General features: G+C 41.3%; 2 protein-coding genes across 2 annotated transcripts in view; both read left to right on the top strand.

The window, feature by feature from the left end:
- Window positions 1-23,738, top strand: part of Fng (Fringe glycosyltransferase) — a 77,130-nt gene that overhangs the window by 30,770 nt on the left and 22,622 nt on the right. The gene's annotated exons all lie outside the window — the stretch shown is intronic.
- LOC143426990 (uncharacterized) overlaps window positions 1-23,738 on the top strand; it is a 316,082-nt gene that overhangs the window by 16,432 nt on the left and 275,912 nt on the right. The gene's annotated exons all lie outside the window — the stretch shown is intronic.

The following is a 23,738-nucleotide window of genomic DNA, read 5'->3' on the forward strand; positions in this document are numbered from 1 at the left end:
GTTATTCAAATTTATTCCAATCTAACAAATTTCTGTGTTGCCGCCTCTCGGGAATTGAGCAATCATTTCTGTAATAAAAGCAGGCCAAGGCCTTCGACAACGCGCACGCAATTAGTTTATATCCAAGCGCCATCTTGCATTTTTCTTCCATTTCTCTTATTTCTGAAAACTCTGTTTTCTCCTCTACTTCCATATTTTTCTCCATTTTTATTCGTCACACGATACACTAAAGATTTATTAAGTAAATTTTCTTTTAAATTTTAGTAATTTCTAATAAAATCATTCGCAAAATATCAGCAAGCAATCGAAGTACGTTCATAAAAGCAACAAATTCCACATTGAAGCGACGATTCAGGACCAAATTAGTTTGTTATAGGCTACGACCCTTGTATTATCGATTCGATCCAGTAAATTCTATGTCGAACGATCATCCAAAGCCGCTCGTGGCAGAAGATGGTGCGCTGGTCGACGAAGCTTAAACTTTAGAGAGAGAAGAGTCGAGGAGAGGGGTGTAGGATCGCGATCAAAAATCGATAAAAGGCCTGTCCTACCAGCGGGCTTCGCGAGATACACGATGGCGATTTGGATCCCGCGAGATATGATCTTCTGGCAGCCCCCGGCAGCCCCGACAGGTAAAACGGGACCCTCCTGAAGATGTTATCGCGCGACAGTGTCATGCTATAAGCCCATTAATCCTTTTTCTCCTGCCGAAAAAAAGAGGAGGCGCGACGGGGGTGGGTTGGCGGAATAAAAGGATCGACGTTGTCAGCCGTCGCGCTCTGGAAAGCAAAAAAAAAAAAAAAAAAAAGAAAAAACAGAAGAGAAGAGAAAATAATCCCCAACCGCATTTATCATCCGCTTCGACAAATTAATAGCGGCTTTGATCGGGCTGTCGGTGAAGCGATGGACCTCTGCGATGTTGTCCCTCGTTCGTGCGCGATTCTTTCTTTGAGTTGCTCTTTTTTCTGCAGAGGAATTATTTTATTTAGATTTTTTGAGGGTTTCTGTTGAGATATTGGTGGTTTATTTTATTCTTAGGTATTTTGAAGCTAATGCGAAAAGTTGATCTTTTGCACGATGGATCTTTGAGACGTTGTCTTTCATTTGTGTACCATTTTTTTTTCAGAGTTCTTCTATTTTAAGAGGAATTATTTTATTTCGATTCTTTGGGGTTTCTGTTTTGAGATGCCTGCATTTTATTTTATTCTTAACCATTGCGTTTGGTTTTGGAATTCAATGCGAAAAGTCGATTTCTTGAGGACTGATGTCCTTCGATTATGGACTCTTCTGCAGTTCCATTCTTCGTTCTTTCTTTTCTACAAAAAATAGATTTGATTCCTTTAGAGAAATCCTTGGAACGAACACAGATATCGTTAATTCCAATTGAGATAAGGTATCGGAAACTCGAATTGAGATTCTCTCTCGAATTAACCTCGATAAAGGAAGAGGGGGCTTTGTCGCATCTGCTCGATATTCGACGTGTCGCGAGAAGTGAAAGAGATCGAGACCAGTAGCCGCGAGATGAAACGATAAATCATACGAAAGCCAGAGGACTCGCTCGATTGCAGCAGTGGAGAGATTAAACGTTTCTTATATGAACCGATCGAAGAACCATTCATCAAACGGACCTCTAGCCACGGAAATATCTCTCTTTCTCTGATTTCTACTCGTGTCCCCCGGCTCGTTAAGCCCTAATCGCTGCTCTCTTTCCATTTTTCCAATCCCCCCACCCAACTCGACTAACTTTCGACGTTCATTATCCACGACCAGGTGTTCGAGATAAACGATCCTCGTTAATTCACGTCGCCAATTAGATTCCCCGTCGAATCGTTCTCCATGAAAATTACCAGTCTAAGACAGACGCAATTTATGTTGCATAATACTTACCTGTAATCGTTCGTATAGGTGAAATAACTACCTTAAACGCCTTTGGGATTACGTATGGACTTTAGACAAACATATTGTCTAAATGACAAAAAGAAACATTATGCCACGTATTAATTGCATGGTACAATGTTTGATGTCGATCAGTTACGTATTTTGTACAGAATATTGTCTCAAGTGGGGTATATTTAAATCAGGATTTAAGGGTTGCATCGTAGACTCAAAGAAAAGAAAGAGATGTGTTTGTTAAAGTCACTTGAACGAAGTTACTACAAATTAATATATATTATTCAATATCACGTTTAACAATAATTGCAACACCTGAATATCTCATTCCACCGCCCAACGGTCTCTATATCGAAAAAGAACAAACTAGAGAGAACCAGAGGAGAAGAAATGTAAAAAGAAGCCATCAATGAGTACTCAAATAAGCGTCATCGATGGAGTACGTTTTCTCTTCAAGAAGACATTTTCATCCCTTAAACTTCCCTCGCTATTATCTTCAATTCCATACCCTACAAAAAACGTAAATAAAATGTATACGTTGAATATGGAGCAAGAGAGAAATATTCGTATCAAGATGACCCTGTAAGCAACAAAAAAAGCCATCAACGAGTACCCAAATAAGCGTCATCCATCGATTACATTTTCTCGTCAAGAAGACATTTTCATCCCCTAAACTTTCCTGGGTATTATCTTCAGTATTACATTTTGCAAAAAGTTGAAAAAGGTTAATACGTTGAATATGGAGCAAGAGAGAGAGATATTCGTATCAAGATGACCCTGTAAGCACCAAAAAAACGCACGTAAGTGGGTTACTAAGCGAGTTTATCGATGGATGAAACGCGAAGGGGTTGCTTCTCTGGTGGCTGGCGCGCGCAACGATACTGGTCGAACCGGATCGTTCGAGGCCTGAATGAAGAGCGCACCACGAGGCGAGGAGTTAAGATTAAAAAGAAAATGGAACGGAGAGGGCGAGGAGGAGGCCTCCTTTATGCTGCTCGTGTCCGGCGAACAATGTCCATTCAGTCGAAACGATCGTACCAGGGACCCTGCTAATGTGCGACCGATAAAAGTGGAGTAAAATAGCGCGAATCGTACCGATCTCGCTTTCTTCAGACTACTCGAGGCCTTCGATCGCGATTTTTTGCGAGAAATGCACGTAAAATATCGATACATCAATAAGAACAGATGATTCTCGAGGATTGAAGTAGATTTTTGTGGATAGTTTGAAGATTAAAGAAATTAGAGTGGTATACGTTGAATTAATTTTGAGTGTGGGCGTTAGAAAATTGTATTACCTGAATATAATGAATATTAACATCATTTGTTATATTTAGTTGGTTTTCGTTGAAATTCGTGAAGGTGAACTGGGTTTAATTCCACTTTCAGTTAATTCGAAACGATTACTTCTAGTGTATGATACGCGCCTAGGATAACCCAGACCGCGTAATAATAGGCGAGATGAATCTCATTTCCAACGGTGTGTTAAGTGTTCCCATTTTCGTGGTGTTCGCTTGCATTCCCGTGGAAATCGTGAATATGTATTGCGGTATTCGTCATAGCTGGTGCACCGTTTCCGTAGTTCCGTGCGAGCTTGTCGTGATCGGGCTTAGGTGGGTCTGAGATTTAAATCTAAGCTTGAAAATTCTGAGCTTGGAAATTCTAAGCTTGGGGTTTCTTAGTTTGAGAATTCTAAGCTTGAGATTTCGAAACTTGAGATTTCTAAGCTTGAGAATTCTATGCTTGGGATTTCTAAGCTAGAGACTTCTAAGCTTGAGATCTCTAAGCTTGAAATTTCTAAGCTTGAGATTTCTAAGCTTGAGAATTCTATGCTTGGAATTTCGAAGCTTGAGAATTCTATGCTTGGGATTTCTAAGCTTGAGAATTCTATGCTTGGGATTTCTAAGCTCGAGAATTCTAAGCTTTGGATTTCTAAGCTTGAGATTTCTTAGTTTGAGAATTCTAAGCTTGGGAATTCAAAGCTTTAAAATTCTAAGCTTTAAAATTCTAAGCTTGAGAATTCTAAGCTTGGAAATTGAAAGCTTGAAAATTCTAACCTTGAGATTTCTAAGCTTGGGAATTCTAAGCTTGAAAACTCAAAGCTTAAAAATCCCAACCTCGACAACCCCAACCTTAAAAATTCAAACCTTAAGAATCCACACCTCACAACTAAACAGAATAAATTCTCTACAAGTAAAATGCAACCTGGATACCGTCAAACACAAAAACGAAAGGTTACGCTCGTTTCAGCACGAATACGCGGTTCGTGCGGCGTCCAGGCCGACCCCCCATGGGTGTGGTACCATCCTCGAAGATTATGGTCCCGGTACGGTGGACGTTACTCCCCGGGGGCTTCGCGTACTCGTATATTATATTTGCCCGAGAAATACCCGAGCCAACCTCCCTCCTCCTATCCTCTAGCTTCCATCTTGCCTAACCACTCTCTTCTTCCATTCCTGCACAGTCTCTTCCGTCGAGGTTCCTCCACCTTGGCCTCGCCTCGACTATTCGCGGGCCTACAGGCTCTGCACGTGCACCGATCCAAGAGTGAATGAGCGCTCGTCGCGAGGGTGTGGTCCTGATGCTGTTCTCGCAATAGTTGTTTCTTCTTCTTCTTCTTCTGCTTCTTTTTCCGTTCACAGGAAGCGTAGCCTCCGCGGCTTTCATCGCACCGTATTACATCTAGCAAGAGCCTTACGAAGATCGATGATGGGCACTCGTCGATGGCTTCCTTTTACATTTCTTCTCCTCTCTGCTTCTTTATATTTGTTCTTCTTTGGTACAGAGATCATTTCAGGGTGGAATGAGATGTTTAGGTGGTTAAACGAGGAGTTATTGTGTATTTGGATTTTGTAAACGGTTTATTCTTTTAATGTATTGGTTCCTCATTGTTGAGTTGACTTCACTTTTGTAGAAATTGGTAGATTTGGGATCGAGAACTGTGATCGAAAGCTAGTCGATGCTTCGTGTGTGGTGGATGTAGGAATCGGGTCAATTAGTCCCGTTGGAACCGCGAAAGCGATCAGTCCATGCAGTGGACGAGGGAACCACGCGGCGAGTAATTACCGCGACTTTTGTTATTGCGCGAGAGGATTTAAATTAGCCCCGGGTAGGCGCGTTCCCGTCACGGAATTACCTCTCGACTATTACGTTGTTAGGCCAGAAAATTCTCGACGTTCAATTACCCGTCGCCAGATCGGTCGGTGATTACGAGACACGGCGCCTTTTGTGTGTCGCGCGTCGTTTCGATCCGGAAAACTGGCGAACTGGTTGGTAACGGTGGTTCAAAGGTAGATGCACGCGCGGATTTTGCGTCCCTCTGCTTAGATCTTTCGAGGGATAATCAGCTACGTGATGAATGGATGTTCGCAATCGGGTGAACTGCGGGATTTTTTTACATTCCCGCGCGAAGTTTAAACGAAAGCTTGGCGATCTGTTCATCGATATGGTAGGTGAAGAATGTATTTCCTGGGTTGGAGATTTTTTAGCTTCTATTGTTATAGTTTAGAGTCTTTTCGGGAGTTTTGAGTTTGGGATTTTTTTAAGTTGCAATTGTCGATTTTAGAATTTTCAAAGTTGGAATTCTTAAGTTTGGAATCCCCAAACTTAGAATTCTCAAGCTTGGAATTCTCAAGCCTAGGGTTCTGAAGCTTAGAATTCTCAAGCTTAGAGATCTCAAGCTTAGAATTTTAAAGCTTAGAATTTTCAAACTTAGAACTTCCAAGCTTAGAACTCCCAAGCTTAGAACTCTCAAGCTTGGAATTCTGAAGCTTAAAATCCTCCAGTTTAAAACAGAGCAAGGGAAAGATATCTTCAACGTAGTTCGCAAGAAACGTTCACGGCGTATAAGTAAAGACCGCAAGATTTTTCGTTCCAGAGAGAAACATTGAATGCCTGCGTAACGTAGAATTGAAAGTATCGTAGAATATGCAGCTGGGTATACCGATATTTATAACGTCGGTTACGAACCGAGTGTACGTTTTCTTGCGATACGCTTCTTGTTCGCTGTTATTATCCATATCGCTGGAATCGTTGGTTTTGCCGTTGGATTACCCGTGTCCCGACGTACCAATGCGAGCGAGGGAATTATACTAGTGCATTAGCTGCGACCGGGTTTATTGCACTCGGGTAACGACCCGGCTGCAACTCTGACTAATAATTACCTTCCTATATTTCTTTCCACGATTCTATACGTCCCATTGTTGCTGCAGGGACTAATTTTCGTTGGCTTGCCCCGCCAGAATGTTCTTGCACGGTCTCTAAGTAATTTCAAGTTTCGCAGTTTCTGTGTGTATCCGTTTGGTGGTTTTGCGAGCTGTTGCAGTTCTATTCTATATGGAGATTACGCACAGCTTGAAAAGATTAAGCATGAGTATTCGAAGCAAATAGGTTGGGAATTTGAAATTTTTGGATTCTAAGCTTGAGAATTCTAAGCTTGAGAATTCTAAGCTTGAGATTTCTAAGCTTGAGAATTCTAAGCTTGAGAATTCTAAGCTTGAGATTTCTAAGCTTTAGAATTCTAAGCTTCGGATTCCTAAGTTTGAGAATTCTAAGCTTGGGATTTCTAAGCTTTAGAATTCTAAGCTTGAGAGTTCTAAGCTTGGGAGTTCTAAGCTTGGAAGTTCTAAGTTTGAAAATTCTAAGCTTTAAAATTCTAAGCTTGAGAATTCTAAGCTTTAAAATTCTAAGCTTGAGATTTCTAAGCTTGAGATCTCTAAGCTTGAGAATCGAAGCTTAGGAATTCTAAGCTCGACAGTCACAACTTCGAAAATTCAAGCCCCAAGAATTCGAACCTTAACAATCCCACTCCCACCAACTCCAAACCTCACAAATTCCACCCCGCGAGACACATCTCACCTCACCCTCCCGCATTAGCTCGCAATTAGAAACCCTAAACAGCGAAGAACACACGCGCACACCCTCGAAAGAAGCTACTCCCAGCAGTAACCTCGTTGTCCACGGCCCTAGAAACACGTGCAACGTTTCGTCCCGTGTGGCTGGCCACCAGTTCCTACTCGTAATAATAAAGCATCCACGAGCTGTAGCGCGAGCTACACGGCTTGGTAATAAGTTCCTGGTTTACGGTTCATCGGCAGGTTATCCCGCGGCTGAATCGGCCTACCGGCCAACTGAAATCACCGGCTGCCGTGTACTCTCTGCCTCTTGCCATTCCTCTCTTCTTCTTCCTCCTCCTCCTCCTCCTCCTCTTCATCCTCCTTTTCTATGCCGTCGAAGAGATCACCCTTTCACCAGGGGCGTGGTACGCGATACCCCGCCGCAGAACTGTAATTATACCAGCGGCGAAAGAATGTATACCAACCGATCGACGATGACCGATTAGCTTCATCGAGATGGACGTTATACATTCCCTAGGTTTTTGGTCCTCTTATTTTAGCTCGAGCTACTCTGCAATGCACGGTGCACAAATCTCGAGCAAGCTCATATATATCAGTTGCTCTATGCGAATCTAGTGTCGATTGAATTCTACCTGATACGTTAAACGATTTAATTAGTGAGATATGGAGCTGAACGTGGTGTATTTTTTATTTGAGACTTCGTCGAGGTATTTCTATGTTTCCGTAATCCACAGTGGTTCTGAGGTTTGTGTTTGTGTATGGATCGTTTCAAAATCGATCGCGATCGAAAGGAAACCGTTGAGAAAGTGGACCCTGTTGGCGAGCAACGAATCGTCTACTAAAATCTGATCACCATTAGGGAAATGTAGCTCAATTATGTATATTTTTTATCTGAAACTTCGTCGAGGTATTTCTATGTTTGTATAATTCTCTATGAATCGTTTGAAAATCGATCGCGATCGAAATAAAACCGTTTGGAACCGTTGAAAAAGACCCTGTTGGCGAGCAACGAATCGTCTACTAAAATCTGATCATCGTTAAGGATATGTAGCTCAACCTTCTGTATTTTTTATTTAAAACTTCGTCGAGGTATTTCTATATTTCTGTAATTCTCTATGAATCGTTTGAAAATCGATCGCGATCGAAAGGAAACCGTTTGGAACCGTTGAAAAAGACCCTGTTGGCGAGCAACGAATCGTCTACCAAAATCTGATCACCGTTAGCCCACTTTCGAAACCACCTGACCACCGCCAGCTCGTTAAAACCAGAGGACTAAATCCTTCAGATCCTGCTCGACGAGATCGAGAATCGGTACCGAGAGATCGCTTCACCTCGGCTAATTAACAGGTAGACGTTGACGCGGGCCAGTTCTCTGTCGTAACTCGGTTGGACGTCGAACGGTTGGGCCCACACCCGTTTCTTCTCCCATTCGGGCATTTAAACGCGAGCTGGGCCCATACATCAACCACGGACGGCGACGCGTTGGATTTACTGCTAATAGCACGTCGAATCGGTAATCGGCCGCGTATTAATTAATCCTTTTACGGCGCGACAGAGAAACCGCTGGCGTGAAAAATAGCGAGACCCTGTTGCAAATAGGAGATCGCTCGACACCGCAGGGCTTTTAGAAATTTGAATTTATGGCACGCGCTACTTCCCCTTTTTTCTTTTCGAATTCTTGAAATATCGCGCGTTTCAATAATAATTATGAAAATGAAGGTTTTTAGTGGAAATCGTTTGATACCGCAGGGCTTTTAGAAATTTGAATTTATCGCCAGCGTTACTTCTTCTCTTTTTTTCAAATTCTTGAAATATCGCGAGTTTCAATAATAATTATGAAAATGAAGGCTTTTAGTGGAAATCGTTCGATCCTCGAGGGCTTTTAGAAATCTGAATTTATCGCACGCGCTACTTCTTTTTTTTCTCTCCCTTAAATTCTTGAAATATCGCATGCGTTACTTTTCTTCTTTTCTCTCTCAAGTTCTTGAAATATCGCGCGTTTCAATAATAATTACGAAAATGAAGTTTTTCACTGGAAATCGTTCGACCCCGCAGGGCTTTTAGAAATTTAAATTTATCGCACGTGCTACTTCCTTTTTTTCAAATTCTTGAAATATCGCGCGTTTCGATAATAATTACGAAAATGAACCTTTTTACTGGAAATCGTTTGAACCCCCAGGACTTTTAGAAATTTGAATTTATTGCACGCGCTACTCCTTTTTCTTCTCAAATTCTTGAAATATCGCGTGTTTCAATAATAATTATGAAAATTAACGTTTTTACTAGAAATCGTACAACTCCCGAGGGCTTTTAGAAATTTGAATTTATCGCACGTGCTACTTCTCTTTTTTCAAATTCATGAAATATCGCGCTTTTCAATAATAATTATGAAAATGACTGTTTTTACTGTACCATATTTACGAGCTGGTTTCTCGATACTTGCTCGCCAGTAAATTATACACAGCACGTATCGAAGGTAAATATAGTTGAATTTCTGGTACGGTATTTAGCGCGTTTCAGTCCTATTAGCAACGCGTGGGGTTAATATCAGCTGGTCGTGATAAGATCGACGCGACACGGAAATAAAACGCGAGCAAAGAGAGAGAATAAGACGGAGAACGGTATCTGATCTTTGAGACGAGAATATATTAGACTCTGGACCGAGGAACGCTGGCTTTTTGTACTTTCCAGCGATTTATACAGCTCGATTCAAAAGGTACCTCAGTTTAGATCTATCTAGCCATTGGAAAGTTTCTCTCCCTCGTTTGAACCACGAAATACAGCCTCGTTCGAAGTCTGGATATCGTTTTATGCGACGTTTCTCTCTGGTGGACGCTTTCTGATGGGAAAATGAATTCCTACTCTCGTTTTTTTTCTATTTTTTTGCTGCAGAGAGAAGTAAATCCGGACGAGTTTATCTGGCGCACAAAGCGCAATAAAAATTGATTGCTCGCTTGGTTGAGATCGTGCCCCTCGTGATCGCGATCTGGAATCGGTAATGGCTGCGTCTGCGACGAAAACAAGCTACTAATTCATACCTTTGTTCTCAAATAAAAATCTTCCACTGTTTTCAAGAAAGAAGAAAGACTTAAAAGATGGTCTAAAATTTTAATTCACGAAAATACATCCTCTTGTTTGCTCGCATTACTCGTCTCTTTCGCTAGAATCATTAATATCTATGTTACAATAAAAATTCCTTGTTCTAAATGTTAGTACAACAAGTATAGAGCGTGATCGAATACCAAAAGCCTCACCTCTTCGTTACGACTTTAATCCTTTGACTATGACAGACTTCGAGACACACAGTAGACTTCTGAACCAGTGAATAATATTTAATTAACGAAAGGTGTAACAGCAATAATTATCATTCACTTTTGTCTCAACTGAAACGAGATCTATCTGAATAATTATAGATAAAATATTGAGATCGCTTCCATTTGTCCGCAGTAACCAAAAAGAGATTAAAGAGTCCAGAATTCACCAAATAATTGTCTCATACTTAACAAGCCAGAAAAGATTGGTAACAACTGGTACCTGATAGCAAACGCTTATCGAGAGTAGAATATAATTATAAATAAAATATTCAGATCTCTTATATGCTTTCAAAGTAACCAAAAAAAGATTAAAGAGTTCAAGATTCACCAAACTATTGTCTGGTCCTTAACAAGACAGAAAAAGATCGGCGACAACTGGTACCTGGTAGCGAACGCTTATCGAGGGTAGAATATAATCATAAATAAAATATTGAGATCGCTTCCATTTGTCCATAGTAACCAAAAAGAGATTAAACAGTCCAGAATTCACCAAATAATTGTCTCATACTTAACAAGCCAGAAAAGATTGGTAACAACTGGTACCTGGTAGCAAACGCTTATCGAGAGTAGAATATAATTATAAATAAAATATTCAGATCGCTTATGTGCTTTCAAAGTAACCAAAAAGAGATCAGAAAGTTCAAGATTCGCCAAACTATTGTCTGGTCCTTAACAAGACAGAAAAGATTGGCAACAACTGGTACCTGGTAGCAAACGCTTATCGAGAGTAGAATATAATTATAAATAAAATATTCAGATCTCTTATATGCTTTCAAAGTAACCAAAAAGAGATCAGAAAGTTCAAGATTCGCCAAACTATTGTCTGGTCCTTAACAAGCCAGAAAAGATTGGCAACAACTGGTACCTGGTAGCAAACGCTTATCGAGAGTAGAATATAATTATAAATAAAATATTCAGATCGCTTATGTGCTTTCAAAGTAACCAAAAAGAGATCAGAAAGTTCAAGATTCGCCAAACTATTGTCTGGTCCTTAACAAGACAGAAAAAGATGGGCAACAACTGGTACCAGGTAGCGACCGCTTATCGAGGGTAGAATTCGACGGGTGGCCTTTAATGAAACGTCTGGTATCGCTCGCGCCTTCGTTCCCCCTTTTCCTTCTTTCCGCCCGCGGGATGATTAATACGGCCACTGGCGAGCCGCTGGTTTACTGCTTTCCCGCTGTGACCACCTACGGCTCTCCCCTTTTTTCCCGCTGCCCTTGCGCCACGAAACCCCACTCTGTCTTCTCTCTCCAAGTCTCTCAACAGTCCGGCGAACGTGAAAGCCCTTCCGCGGCGCACTTCCGGTCCCCTCTCGATCCACGCGCTTGCACTTTCGATTCGATCGAGTTCTTTACTCGATTTCTAATCTTTAGTCACCTTTGGCCTCGATTATGTCTCTCGACTCGATAGTTTCGAATTATTTTTATGGAGACGAGGATATTAATTAGTGGATTTATTGTTGAGTTTTGTATTTTAGAAATTGTTGCACTTTCGATTCCAGCGGTTATTTTACTCGATTTCTAATCTTTAGTCACCTTTGGCCTCGATTATGTCTCCCGACTCGATAGTTTCGAATTATTTTTATGGAAACGAGGATATTAATTAGTGGATTTATTGTTGAGTTTTGTATTTTAGAAATTGTTGCACTTTCGATTCCACCGGGTACTTTACTCGATTTCTAATCTTTAGTCACCTTTGGCTTCGATTGTGTCTCTCGACTCGTTGGTTTCGAATAATTTTATGGAAACGAGGATACTAGTGGAAAAGTAGATATTAATCAGTGGATTTATTGTTGAGTTTTGTATTTTAGAAATTGTTGCACTTTCTAATCTCTAACCACCTTTGATCTTGTGTATGTCTCTCGACTCGATGGTTTCGAATAATTTTATGGAAACAAAGATACTAATAAAAGTGGATATCAATTAGTGGATTTATTGTTAAGTTTTTTATTTTAGAAATTGTTGTACTTTCAATTCCAGCGGGTACTTTACTCGATTTCTAATCTCTAACCACCTTTGGCCTCGATTATGTCTCTTGACTCGCTGGTTTCGAATAATTTTATGGAAACGAAGATATTAAAGGAAGTGGATATTAATTAATGGATTTATTGTTGAAGTTTGTATTTTAGAAATTATTGCACTTTCTATTCCAACAGGTACTTTACTCGATTTCTAATCTTTAGCCACCTTTGGTCTCGATTATGTCTCTCGACTCGATAGTTTCGAATAATTTGATAGAAACGAGGATATTAATGGACGAGTGGATATTAATTAATGGATTTAATGTTGAGGTTTGTACTTTAAAAATTGGTGGTTTTCGTTGGACATACTATTGATTATCGATGGAGGATGATTCGATTGGCCTTGGATCTTCGCATGGAAGGTCGAACGTTTACGAGCGACATTCTCGAAGGAAGTTGGTCCCGTTCTCCGCGCTGTGGTTTTCCTATTACCGTCGCAAAAAGTCGTGCAAACAAACGGCCCAGCTATGGTTCGAGTATGGGACCATCAGGCATCTAAACGATGAATTCTTCGCACGTCCAACCAGAAACGATTATACACTCTAAGTGAGTGGATTTCTCTAGCGATCTGAAATTTCTCTCGATAATTAACGAAAGTCTTAGTCCAGCTCATAGCTTCGAGATGAAGAGGAAAATAAAAACACTCGAATGAAAATTTTTAGAAAGCTATTCCATTTATGTGATAGCTTCACTTTTTCGTAATCGTTGCATTTATCAAGTGCGAACGAAAGAGGATGAGTTAATTATTTCTGAAATAATTATAATAAATTTTTAAAAAGTCGCAAGGCTATGATCGATGTTTGAAACATTAGAATATTATTTCGTGTGGTAATCAGGTGTACACAGATTAGAAACAGAGTGTCGAGGATTACGGCCCTGGTTTCTAACACCTATTCCTCCATTCGACAGAAAATCGCACCCTGTTCGCAGGCCAGAAGCACGCGGATGCGCGCCACATGTCTCGCATACCGCCCCTCCCTCCTTCCTGGGACTCGCAATCCTGCGATCCTTTCTCCTCACCTCTTGCCCGTTCCCGGAACTATTAATTAGTTGCTGAAGTTCGCCACTCGAACGACCATAGCCCCCCATAGCTCTTATGCCCTCCAATATTTCGATTATTAATTTGGCAAGCGCGAACGAGCCTCTTCTGTAGCTCGCGATGGAAACTTTGAGCGTTCAAGATCTTCTCTGTGCTTTTGGTCGATTTTTTATGAGATTTGAAGCATTGCCTCGTATGGATTTAAATGTACGGAACAAGCATTTACAAGAAATGTAAGGTTGAGATTTCTAAGCTTGAGGATTCTAAGCTTGAGAGTTCTAAGCTTGAGAGTTCTAAGCTTGAGAATTCTAAGTTTGGGAATTCTAAGCTTGAGATTTCTAAGCTTGCGATCTCTAAGCTTAGGAATTCTAAGCTTGAGATCCCTAAGCTTGAGATCTCTAAGCTTGAGATCTCTAAGCTTGGGATCTCTAAGCTTGAGATCTCAAAGCTTGGGATCTCTAAGCTTGGGATCTCTAAGCTTGGGATCTCTAAGCTTAAGATTTCAAAGCTTGAGATTTCAAAGCTTGAGATTTCAAAGCTTGAGAATTCTAAGCTTGAGATCTCTAAGCTTGAGATTTCTAAGCTTGAGAATTCTAAGCTTGAGATTTCCAACTTCGAAAATTCTAAGCTTGAGAACTAAAATTTAGCAATTTTAAGCTTAAAAATTCTAAACTTAAGAATGTTAAGTTTAGAAATTACCAAGCGTCACAGAGCACATTCCTCGCGTTCTCCACGGCATTATTTCTCAGAACAGAAGCGAAACATAGAAACGCGTCTTCATTGTGGAAGACACGCGTTACCACGACACGACGAGCCATTTCTCCCTCGTTTTTTCCGCTCTTTTTTTTTCTCTCATCTGTCCCCATTCGATCTGGTTCTCCGCGTCCCTTCTGTGCTCACGAGGATTTAATTAGAGCCGCATCGCCTCCAGATACACGGCGGCTAGCCGAAGATAATTTCGCCTCACCTACCGTCGTCGTACCGCCGGTAACGAAATTAAGGTAGCTTTTAATGAGCGTGGAAACACCGGGTGAACGTCCATAAAGCACCTGGGGCGACGTCGCGAACCACCCAGGGACGATAATTACACGGGGCCCTTGGCCAACCGTGCTGCACCCTTACTCTTCGCGCGAGCTTTACTTTAGAGAAGGTTGAAGGGGTGTGTCGACACGCTCGTAGAGTTACTCTGCTCTCTGGAAATCTATTAGATTGTTTGCTTTGCTGACGACCAATTAAAGAAATTTGTCAGCTGCTGATTTGCGATTTTAGTGGATTCTAAGCTTGAGGACTCTGAGTTTCGAAGTTGAAGTGTTGGAATTTTAAGATTGAGAATTCTAAGTTTGAGAATTGAAGCTTAGGAATTCTAAGCTTGAGATTTCTAAGCTTGGGATTTCTATGCTTGGGATTTCTATGCTTGGGATTTCTATGCTTGGGATTTTTATGCTTGGGATTTCTATGCTTGGGATTTCTATGCTTGGGATTTCTATGCTTGGGATTTCTATGCTGGGGATTTCTATGCTTGGGATTTCTATGCTTGGGATTTCTATGCTTGGGATTTCTATGCTTGGGATTTCTATGCTTGGAATTTCTATGCTTGGGATTTTTATGCTTGGGATTTTTATGCTTGGGATTTCTATGCTTGAGATTTCTATGCTTGGGATTTCTATGCTTGGGATTTCTATGCTTGGAATTTCTATGCTTGGAATTTCTGTGCTTGGGATTTCTGTGCTTGGGATTCCTATGCTTGGGATTCCTATGCTTGGGATTCCTATGCTTGGGATTCTTATGCTTGGGATTTCTATGCTTTGGTTTTCTATGCTTTGGATTTCTATGCTTTGGATTTCTATGCTTTGGATTTTTATGCTTTGGATTTTTATGCTTTGGATTTCTATGCTTTGGATTTCTATGCTTTGGATTTCTATGCTTTGGATTTCTATGCTTTTTGGATTTCTATGCTTTGGATTTCTATGCTTGGGATTTCTATGCTTGGGATTTCTATGCTTGGGATTTCTAAGCTTGAGATTTCTAAGCTTGAAAATTCTAAGCTTGAGAATTCCAAGTTCCAAAACCCTAAGCTTAAAAATCCTAACTTTAGCAATTCAAACTCAAAGTATCCACAGCTTAAAAATCCTTATCCTAACAATATTCAGAATCGCCAGGTACAAATCTACCCGCAGATCGATCGATCCCCACACAGAGCTCCCCCTAATTAATTAACACCGAGTAAGAAGGCCAAGGATCCTCCCCAGATTCGTACGAAATCTCGCGGAAATCACGAGCAGAGGCGGAACGCGTTACGAACGTGGGAATCGTCCTCAGAGTGCACGCCGCCGTGAAACTATCGCTGTGATTACATCTCGCTGTTTACTCTGCCGGAAAATCAACATTATTTACGAGTGCGTCCGGTGAACCACGTTCTGAACATCGAACCAGCGAATTTCGTTACGACGCCCAGTCCACCTGTGGAATCCTTCGATTCACGCTCAACTTCCCTCCAGGCGGATGAATCTTATTTATCCTTACCAAGAATGAGAAAAAGAGGAGGACGAGGAACGAGGAAACGCAACGATCTTATTTATTCAGATCGCGATCGCTTCAACCGACTGTGGCGAACTTGCAGAGGCAACAGGGCCCCTCTCTGTTCTCGATTCGGTTTTCCACGATCGTTTGAACGCGTAATGCCGTGCGAAACGGATCATCTTTGCAAGTAGAATGAGACCGTTGTGCTGGGTAATTGTAACCATTTCGCGAGTTTCGTTTTGTTGGGTCGTACAGTAGCTGCCAAGTAGCTGGTCGATGGAATTACGAAAATTTTCGACTCGTTGGAAATTCGAACATTTGGTGATTTATGGATTTAGGAATTAGCGTAGGAATTTGTAATTTTGTCTCGTTGGAAATTCGAACATTTGGTGATTTGTGGATTTGAGAATTAGTGCAGGAATTTGCAAGGTTAGAGATACGAATTTTGGAGATTTTACACTCTGTGGAGATGAAAGAGTAAAGGTGAACCATTATGGCGCGTAGCCTTGGCAGTGGTGCACGCGTTCTTCCGCTTCCTCCAGTTGAAAATCGATCGCCATTCAATTGTTCGACGATAGAGCAGCACTCTCAGACGAAAGTTCAAGGCGATGGTTCGCAACTTCCGATGACGTAATGAATAAACGTGGGTCGTGCACAATAGCCGTCTAGAACGATGGATAGTAATAAGGGCAGGAAGTCGATCAAGGCTTCAGCGAGCTCCAATCGTACTTCATACTTTTGAGGTTTTTAAAACGCTTGGTATTTTCAAGGATCGTGCGAATCCTGTAAGGTTTTGCTATTTTGGTGTCTTTTGAGGCTTCCAGGACTTCCAATGTGTTGAACTTTAGGCGAGGAAGAATATAGAGCTTCGTTCAAGTATTCAGGATCGCATAAGCTTGAGAATTCTAAGCTTGAGATTTCTAAGGTTGAGATTTTTAAGCTTGAGAATTCTAAGCTTGAGATTTCTAAGGTTGAGATTTCTAAGCTTGAGATTTCTAAGCTTGAGAATTCTATGCTTGGGATTTCTATGCTTGGGATTTCTATGCTTGAGATTTCTATGCTCGAGACTTCTAAGCTTGAGATTTCTAAGCTTGTGATTTCTAAGCTTGTGATTTCTAAGCTTGAGAATTCTATGCTTGGGATTTCTAAGCTTGAGACTTCTAAGCTTGAGATTTCTAAGCTTGAGAATTCTATGCTTGGGATTTCTAAGCTTGACAACTCTAAGCTTGAAATTTCTAAGTTTGAGAATTCTATGCTTGAGAATCCCAAGTTTGAGAATTCTATGCTTGAGAATCCCAAGTTTGAGAATTCTAAGCTTGAGATTTCTAATCTCTGGAATTCTAAGCTTGAGATCTCTAAGCTTAGCAATTCTAAGCCTGAGAATTGAAGTTTTGACATCCAAAGCTTGAAAATTCCAAGTTCGACAATCAAAATTTAGAAATTCCAACCCAAGAACTATCAGCTCTAACACACAGCTTCCGTTGAAAGATCCCAAGGCTTCTCAAAGAAGCCACCAGTAGCCAACGCATCGCGTAACGTGTTAATCCAACGCGTTACGATCTGCTGATTACAGCCCAAGCAAACGCTACGCCTCGACCCGCGGGTCGCACGCATCGTTTCGCGTTTCACCTACGAACGCAGCCGGGAAACCGGCGATTCTAACGAACCTACCCCTGTAATTAGGAGGCGCATTGTTCGCGTCGAACGCGGCTGCAGGATCGTGCACGCGTGACCCGTGACGACCGCGCCGCTACGGTTCGCCAGGACCCGCGTGAAAACTGGGAACGACGCGCGTTCCCGTCCGGAAAACCGTGCACGCTGGTCACAATGGAGAACTGAAGTTAATTAAATCGAGGGAGATTGCTCTTTCCCTCGGATCGAATCGAAGATAAAAGCCAGAGTGGTTCTTGGAGAACGAGAAGCATCGTATTCTTGTTCATAACTGTTTTGTTATCAGGATTTTCACCCTCTGCGCTGGTATCTCATTTTTTCTTTGAAGAATTTTATTTACTCGCATCTAAAAGGAGAAAAGAGAATTTCTTTTCTAGAATAATAATAATAAATTAAAGTGGCAATGTACGAGTGCAAAGTGTTGAAGCATTGAAGCACTGGAAAACCTTCTTAGCCTTCAATATTCTCGAGTTGATAGTCGGATGCTTCGATTTTTCTATTCTTTACTAATCAAACTCTTAGACTCAGTCTCTAGTATATAGTTCTGGTAACTTAAGTCGTCCTTTTTGCTTTGAAGAAATTTACGGAAATGCTATAAATTTTATTTACTCGCACCTAAAAGAAAAAAAGAGAATTTCTTTTCTATAATAATAATAATAAATTAAAGTGGCAATGTACGAGTGCAAAGTGTTAAAGCATTGAAGCACTGGAAAACCTTCTTAGCCTTCAATATTCTCGAGTTGATAGTCGGATGCTTCGATTTTTCTATTCTTTACTAATCAAACTCTTAGACTCAGTCTCTAGTATATAGTTCTGGTAACTTAAGTCGTCCTTTTTGCTTTGAAGAAATTTACGGAAATGCTATAAATTTTATTTACTCGCACCTAAAAGAAAAGAAGAGAATTTCTTTTCTATAATAATAATAATAAATTAAAGTGGCAATGTACGAGTGCAAAGTGTTGAAGCACTGAAACACTAGTTAACCTTCTTAGCCTTCACTGTTCTCGAGTATAGTCATCAGACACTTTGATTTTTCTACTTTCTAATAATCAAACTCTTACACTCGCTCTTTCATATACATTCTTGGTAACTTAAATTGTCCATATCTGGAACTTAGTTCCTGAAACGGCGTGCTCGAAAGCGTCGCAGCTCGCGCGCATCGTCGAGCGGCGCCTCGCTCGCTGGACGGCTAGGAATTTAATCCTGGGTGCCGTTATTTGAAGGCACGTTAAAACGCTCCACGCCTAACCGGCCGTTACAGGCCAATCGGCCGATCCGCACGGCTCAACAATTGCTCCGGCTAAAGTAGACGCTGACAAGCAAACCCGGAAGCGTGCATCGGCTGTGGTCCCGCGTGGAGCCCTCTCAGTCCTGCTCCCTGCAAACCTGCACTCCCTCTGATCGCGATCTCAAATACGTACGACACTCGTCTTTCACTCTTCGATTCTCTTTGTTACTTCGAGATCGTCTGCACGCCTGTGTCGACCATGTAGACAGAAGGTGGATGCCTGTTCTTCTTCTAAATTTGATTTTTAAACCCCCAAGACTTGAAAGAATGATGTTTATTTTATTCCATAAAATTTCTTCTCTTTGTTACTTCGAGATCGTCTGCACGCTTGTATCGACCATGTAGACACAAGGTGGTTGTTTGTTCTTCTTCTAAATTTGATTTTTGAACCCCCAAGACGATCTTCTATAGGAATTTTCGAATGATCCATTTTGTTACTCTGAATGATGTTTATTTTATTCCATAAAAAAGTGAAGAGATTGAATAATTGTTACAAAGAAGTTTCTTCTCTTTGCTACTTCGAGATCGTCTGCACGTTTGTGTCGACCATGTAGACACAAGGTGGTTGTTTGTTCTTCTTCTGAATTTGAGTTTTAAACCCCCAAGACGATCTTCTATAGGAATTTTCGAATGATCCATTTTGTTACTCTGAATGATGTTTATTTTATTCCATAAAAAGTCAAGAGATTGATTAATATTTTTATTATTGTTATAAGGAAGTTTCTCTATTTTTTTTAGTGGTTGTACGTGTTGAGCATAGTGCATAGCATTATGTAGCAATATTTTTTATTATTGATACAAGGAAGTTTCTTCAATTATTATATCTGTTGAGTATAGTGCATAGTATAGCAATATTTTTTTATTACTGATACAAGGAAGTTTCTTCAATTATTGTACGTGTTGAGCACAGTGCATAGCAATATTTTTTTATTACTGATACAAGGAAGTTTCTTCAATTATTGTATCTGTTGAACATAGTGCATAGCATTCTGTAACAATATTTTTTTATTACTGATACAAGGAAGTTTCTTCAATTATTGTACGTGTTAAGCACACAGTGCATAGCATTAAGTAGCAATATTTTTTCTTATCGATACAAGGAAGTGTCTCTATTTTTTTTTTAATTATGATACGTGTCGAGGATAGCGCATAGCAGGTAGCAGGATGAAACGAAAGAGGCGTCGGCCTTGGGAGGGACAGGTGAACGTTTGGAATACTCGCGTGGCGAACAGCGATGGAAGAGGCGCTCGTGACCCCGTGACGACCCTCGCCCCACGGGATAGACGCGTATCCGTTTGCTCCCTCGAGCAGCTCGGAGACGGCGGAGCTTTCCTAACCCACGTACGCTACCTCGATTACTTGGATTATTACTATACCACAGCAGCTTTGTATCTTCTGGCTGGAAGGACGCGTTCGTTTTGCAGCGACGGCATCCGGTGCTGGTGCACGGGGCTCCAGCCGCGTTCGTCTCCCTTCTACTTTCTGGGCCTGCTCCTCTTCTTGTTTTAGAACGGGCCAGCAAATTACCTCAACTTGTCCGCAATTATCGTCCGTTAATATTCTAGAAGATAACATCGCGTTTGTTAGCGACCACGCTGCTAAGTAAGGCGGGACTTGTGGTTAATTTATTGCTTGATAGTTGAAGCGTTGGAATTCTGAGCTTGAGATTTCTGAGCTTGAAAATTCTAAGCTTGAGATTTCTAAGCTTGAGAATTCTAAGCTTGAGATTTCTAAGCTTGAGATTTTTAAAGCTTGGGATTTCTAAATCTTGAGGTTTCTTAGCTTGAGAATTCTAAGCTTGGGATTTCTATGCTTGGGAATTCTAAGCTTGGGAATTCTAAGCTTGAGAATTCTAAGCTTGAGAATTGAAGCTTAGGAATTCTAAGCTCGAGATTTCTAAGCTTGAGAATTTTAAGCTTCAGAATTTGAAGCTTCAGAATCCTAAGTTTGGAAATTCTAAGCTTGAGAATTCTAAGCTTGAGGGTCAGAATAAAAATTCATCGATCTTCCAGAAATCAGATCCAATTATCCCAACTTTTCAAGGTACCCTCCCTCGTGCCTCGACGCGTTCTCCAGTATCATCCCAGCGCGAGGTCACGCGTATCCACGCGGTTAGGCACGTCGAGCGATATCAGGCCCTCTAATCCGTTCATTAGTCCTAATATACCGACAGCCACCCACTCGCCATCAGATATTACTGGCCGTGTCATTCAGGCCTCGTTTTACGACCTCCTCACCCGAGACCAGCGTTCGATTACCGGTTTCCGGATTGGGACGGGCCACCAGCTAATTAACGCCTTTACGACCGCTGCTTGTTTACACGATAATCTATATTCTGTCAGGTTATTAAGGCAGCCGCTGTTTCCCGTTTCTCCACGATTGTATCTCTGCTTTCACTTTGGTTGCACCGTTTACTTCTTGCAACAATGTTCTTCAACAATCTCTTAATTACTTGGAGGCTCGTTGCAGTGTCAGGATCCCTCAAATTCTTTCTTGGAACTGTTGTTTACGATTCTAGTTAGCAGACACAAGCAACGCGCGAATTGACTCATTTAAAGCTCAATGTTCTCATTAATGCCATATTTTACTTTGCGACTTCTTGCTCGAAGCGAGTCTTATTCGATAATGTAAATTAGCGTAGAGAGATATTTCGAATAAACAGCTGGGTTTACGTTGGTTCTTAATAAGTTAAGAGTCTTGCGATTTTCGTGAAGCGTTTGAAAAAAATCTGCTAATGAGTGACTCATATTTTCCAGATAAAATCTCGTACAGTAGTTCGTATGGTCATAAATTTCCATTAATATTTTCATATATACTCAAAACTCACTCACTCACTCACTCACTCACTCACTCACTTACTCACTCACTTACTCACTCACTCACTTACTCACTCACTTACTCACTCACTCACTTACTCACTCACTCACTCACTCACTCGCTCATTCACTCATTCACTCACTCACTCGCTCACTCACTCACTCACTCCCTCTTTCACTCACACACACATATTACAATGTTAATTTCACGATTCTAAGCGTTTCGCACATCGACGCGCGCTAATTAGAGGAGTCTGAAAATTGTGATCGCCGCGAAAGGCATCAGAGCCGAGGGAGAGAGCGTGGATGATTAACGGTGGTAATCAGCCGGCCGAATTTATCTCCGGATCGCTGGCAATCGTCGCCAGGTAATTGGATATAGGATCGTATAATCGGTTTCCCCTGGCGGGGTTGCGCGCGGCAACCCCCGCCCTTAGCTCTGCCCTTCGGAATGTAATTAGTCAGGGGAGCAAGCTGGGCACCAATCTCGGCTGGCGATCTCCAGCGAGAGCGTCAGGTCGAGGTTGAACCGGTGGTTCTGCAATTTCACCTGGATCTCCCCTGGACTTACGAGTTAAATGACTGGAGGATAATAAAAGTCGATCGACGCGAGCATCGGCTGGCTCGCTGCCAGGTATCATCACCGATCCTTCCTTTCCTCGATGGCTTCTTCGTGGAGAACGATTCTTCAACCCTCCACGACAATACCTTTCTCGATTACAGCTGGACTTACTTAAGTTCAATGGTTTCTTTGATCGATTTGAGGCACTTCAATTTGTTTTATTATAACAGTTTAATAGTTAGATTAAGTTTGTTTATTCTATCACAGGATAAGTTATTTTTTAAGTAAGTTTTTTGTTGAATAGCTTCTTCGTGGAGAACGATTCTTCAACCCTCCACGACAATACCTTTCTCTCTTACAGCTGGACTTACTTAAGTTCAATCGATTCTTTAATCGACTTAACACGCTTCAATCTGTTTTATGATAACAGGTTAATAGACAGATTAATTTTGTTTATTCAAACACACGATAAGTTATTTTAATCTGCACTGATGGAGACGATTCGCAGGAATGTTGTCAGTGACGGAAGCGGGGATTCGAGGCGAGATCGGTTAAATACATAAAACCGTTTACTTCTTATCGTAGCTCGCTGGCTATTACGAGAGAACGGTCTGCAATTTAGTCGCGTCACGATACATATATAATAAACATACCTTGTCTATACTTTTTCTTCTGTTCTCTCGCTGCAACCGATTCACCTGACGCCGTGGCGTGGCGCGACCGGTTCCAACGCTTCATTCGCGCCGACGTTATCCAGCCAGGACGACCAGCAATTAACATCGGCCACGAGCGGCTCACTCTCGATCGGATGCTCTTTGAGAGCGTTCGTGAAAATTCTAGCTGAGCTGGCAGGTGTCTATGACGTGTTACACAAGGGTTTTATTGGTCTTTGGGTCGTTGAACCTCGAGGAAGACGAACCATAGATTGCTCGATATCCACTGAGATTTCTAAGCTTAAGGAGTCTAAGCTTGAGAATTCTAAGCTTTGGAATTCTACGCTTGAGATTTCTAAGCTTTGGAATTCTAAGCTTGAGATTTCTAAGCTTGAGAATTGAAGCTTAGGAATTCTAAGCTTGAGATTTCTATGCTTGGGATTTCTATGCTTGGGATTTCTATGCTTGGGAATTCTATGCTTGGGATTTCTATGCTTGGGATTTCTATGCTTGGGATTTCTATGCTTGGGAATTCTATGCTTGCGATTTCTATGCTTGGGATTTCTATACTTGGGATTTCTATGCTTGGGATTTCTATGCTTGGGATTTCTATGCTTGGGATTTCTATGCTTGGGATTTCTATGCTTGGGATTTCTATGCTTGGGATTTCTATGCTTGGGATTTCTATGCTTGGGAATTCTATGCTTAGGAATTCTAAGCTTGAGAATTGAAGCTTAGGAATTTTAAGTTTGAGAATTGAAGCTTTGGGATTTCTATGCTTTGGAATTCTAAGCTTGAGAATTGAAGCTTAGGAATTCTAATCTTGAGCTTCCTAAGCTTGAGACCTGAAGCCTAGAAATTCTAACCTCGAGATTTCCAACCTTAAAAATCCCAACTTTAGCAATCCAAACTCCAAGCATTAACCCTCTTTAAATCATACCACAAGCTAAGAACCCTCCTAATCGAACGATTCACATTCAATCGTCCCTCAGACGAATATTCATGCCAGTTATCGGTCGCAACGCGCGCGAAACGGCGTACGAGCATATTGTCGCGGTTTTTTCCTGAAACGCCGTCGCAGACCGGTTCCATTGGTAAGTACGCACGTG

Source organism: Xylocopa sonorina, chromosome 9 (assembly GCF_050948175.1).
Source record: "Xylocopa sonorina isolate GNS202 chromosome 9, iyXylSono1_principal, whole genome shotgun sequence".
Lineage (NCBI taxonomy): Eukaryota > Metazoa > Arthropoda > Insecta > Hymenoptera > Apidae > Xylocopa > Xylocopa sonorina.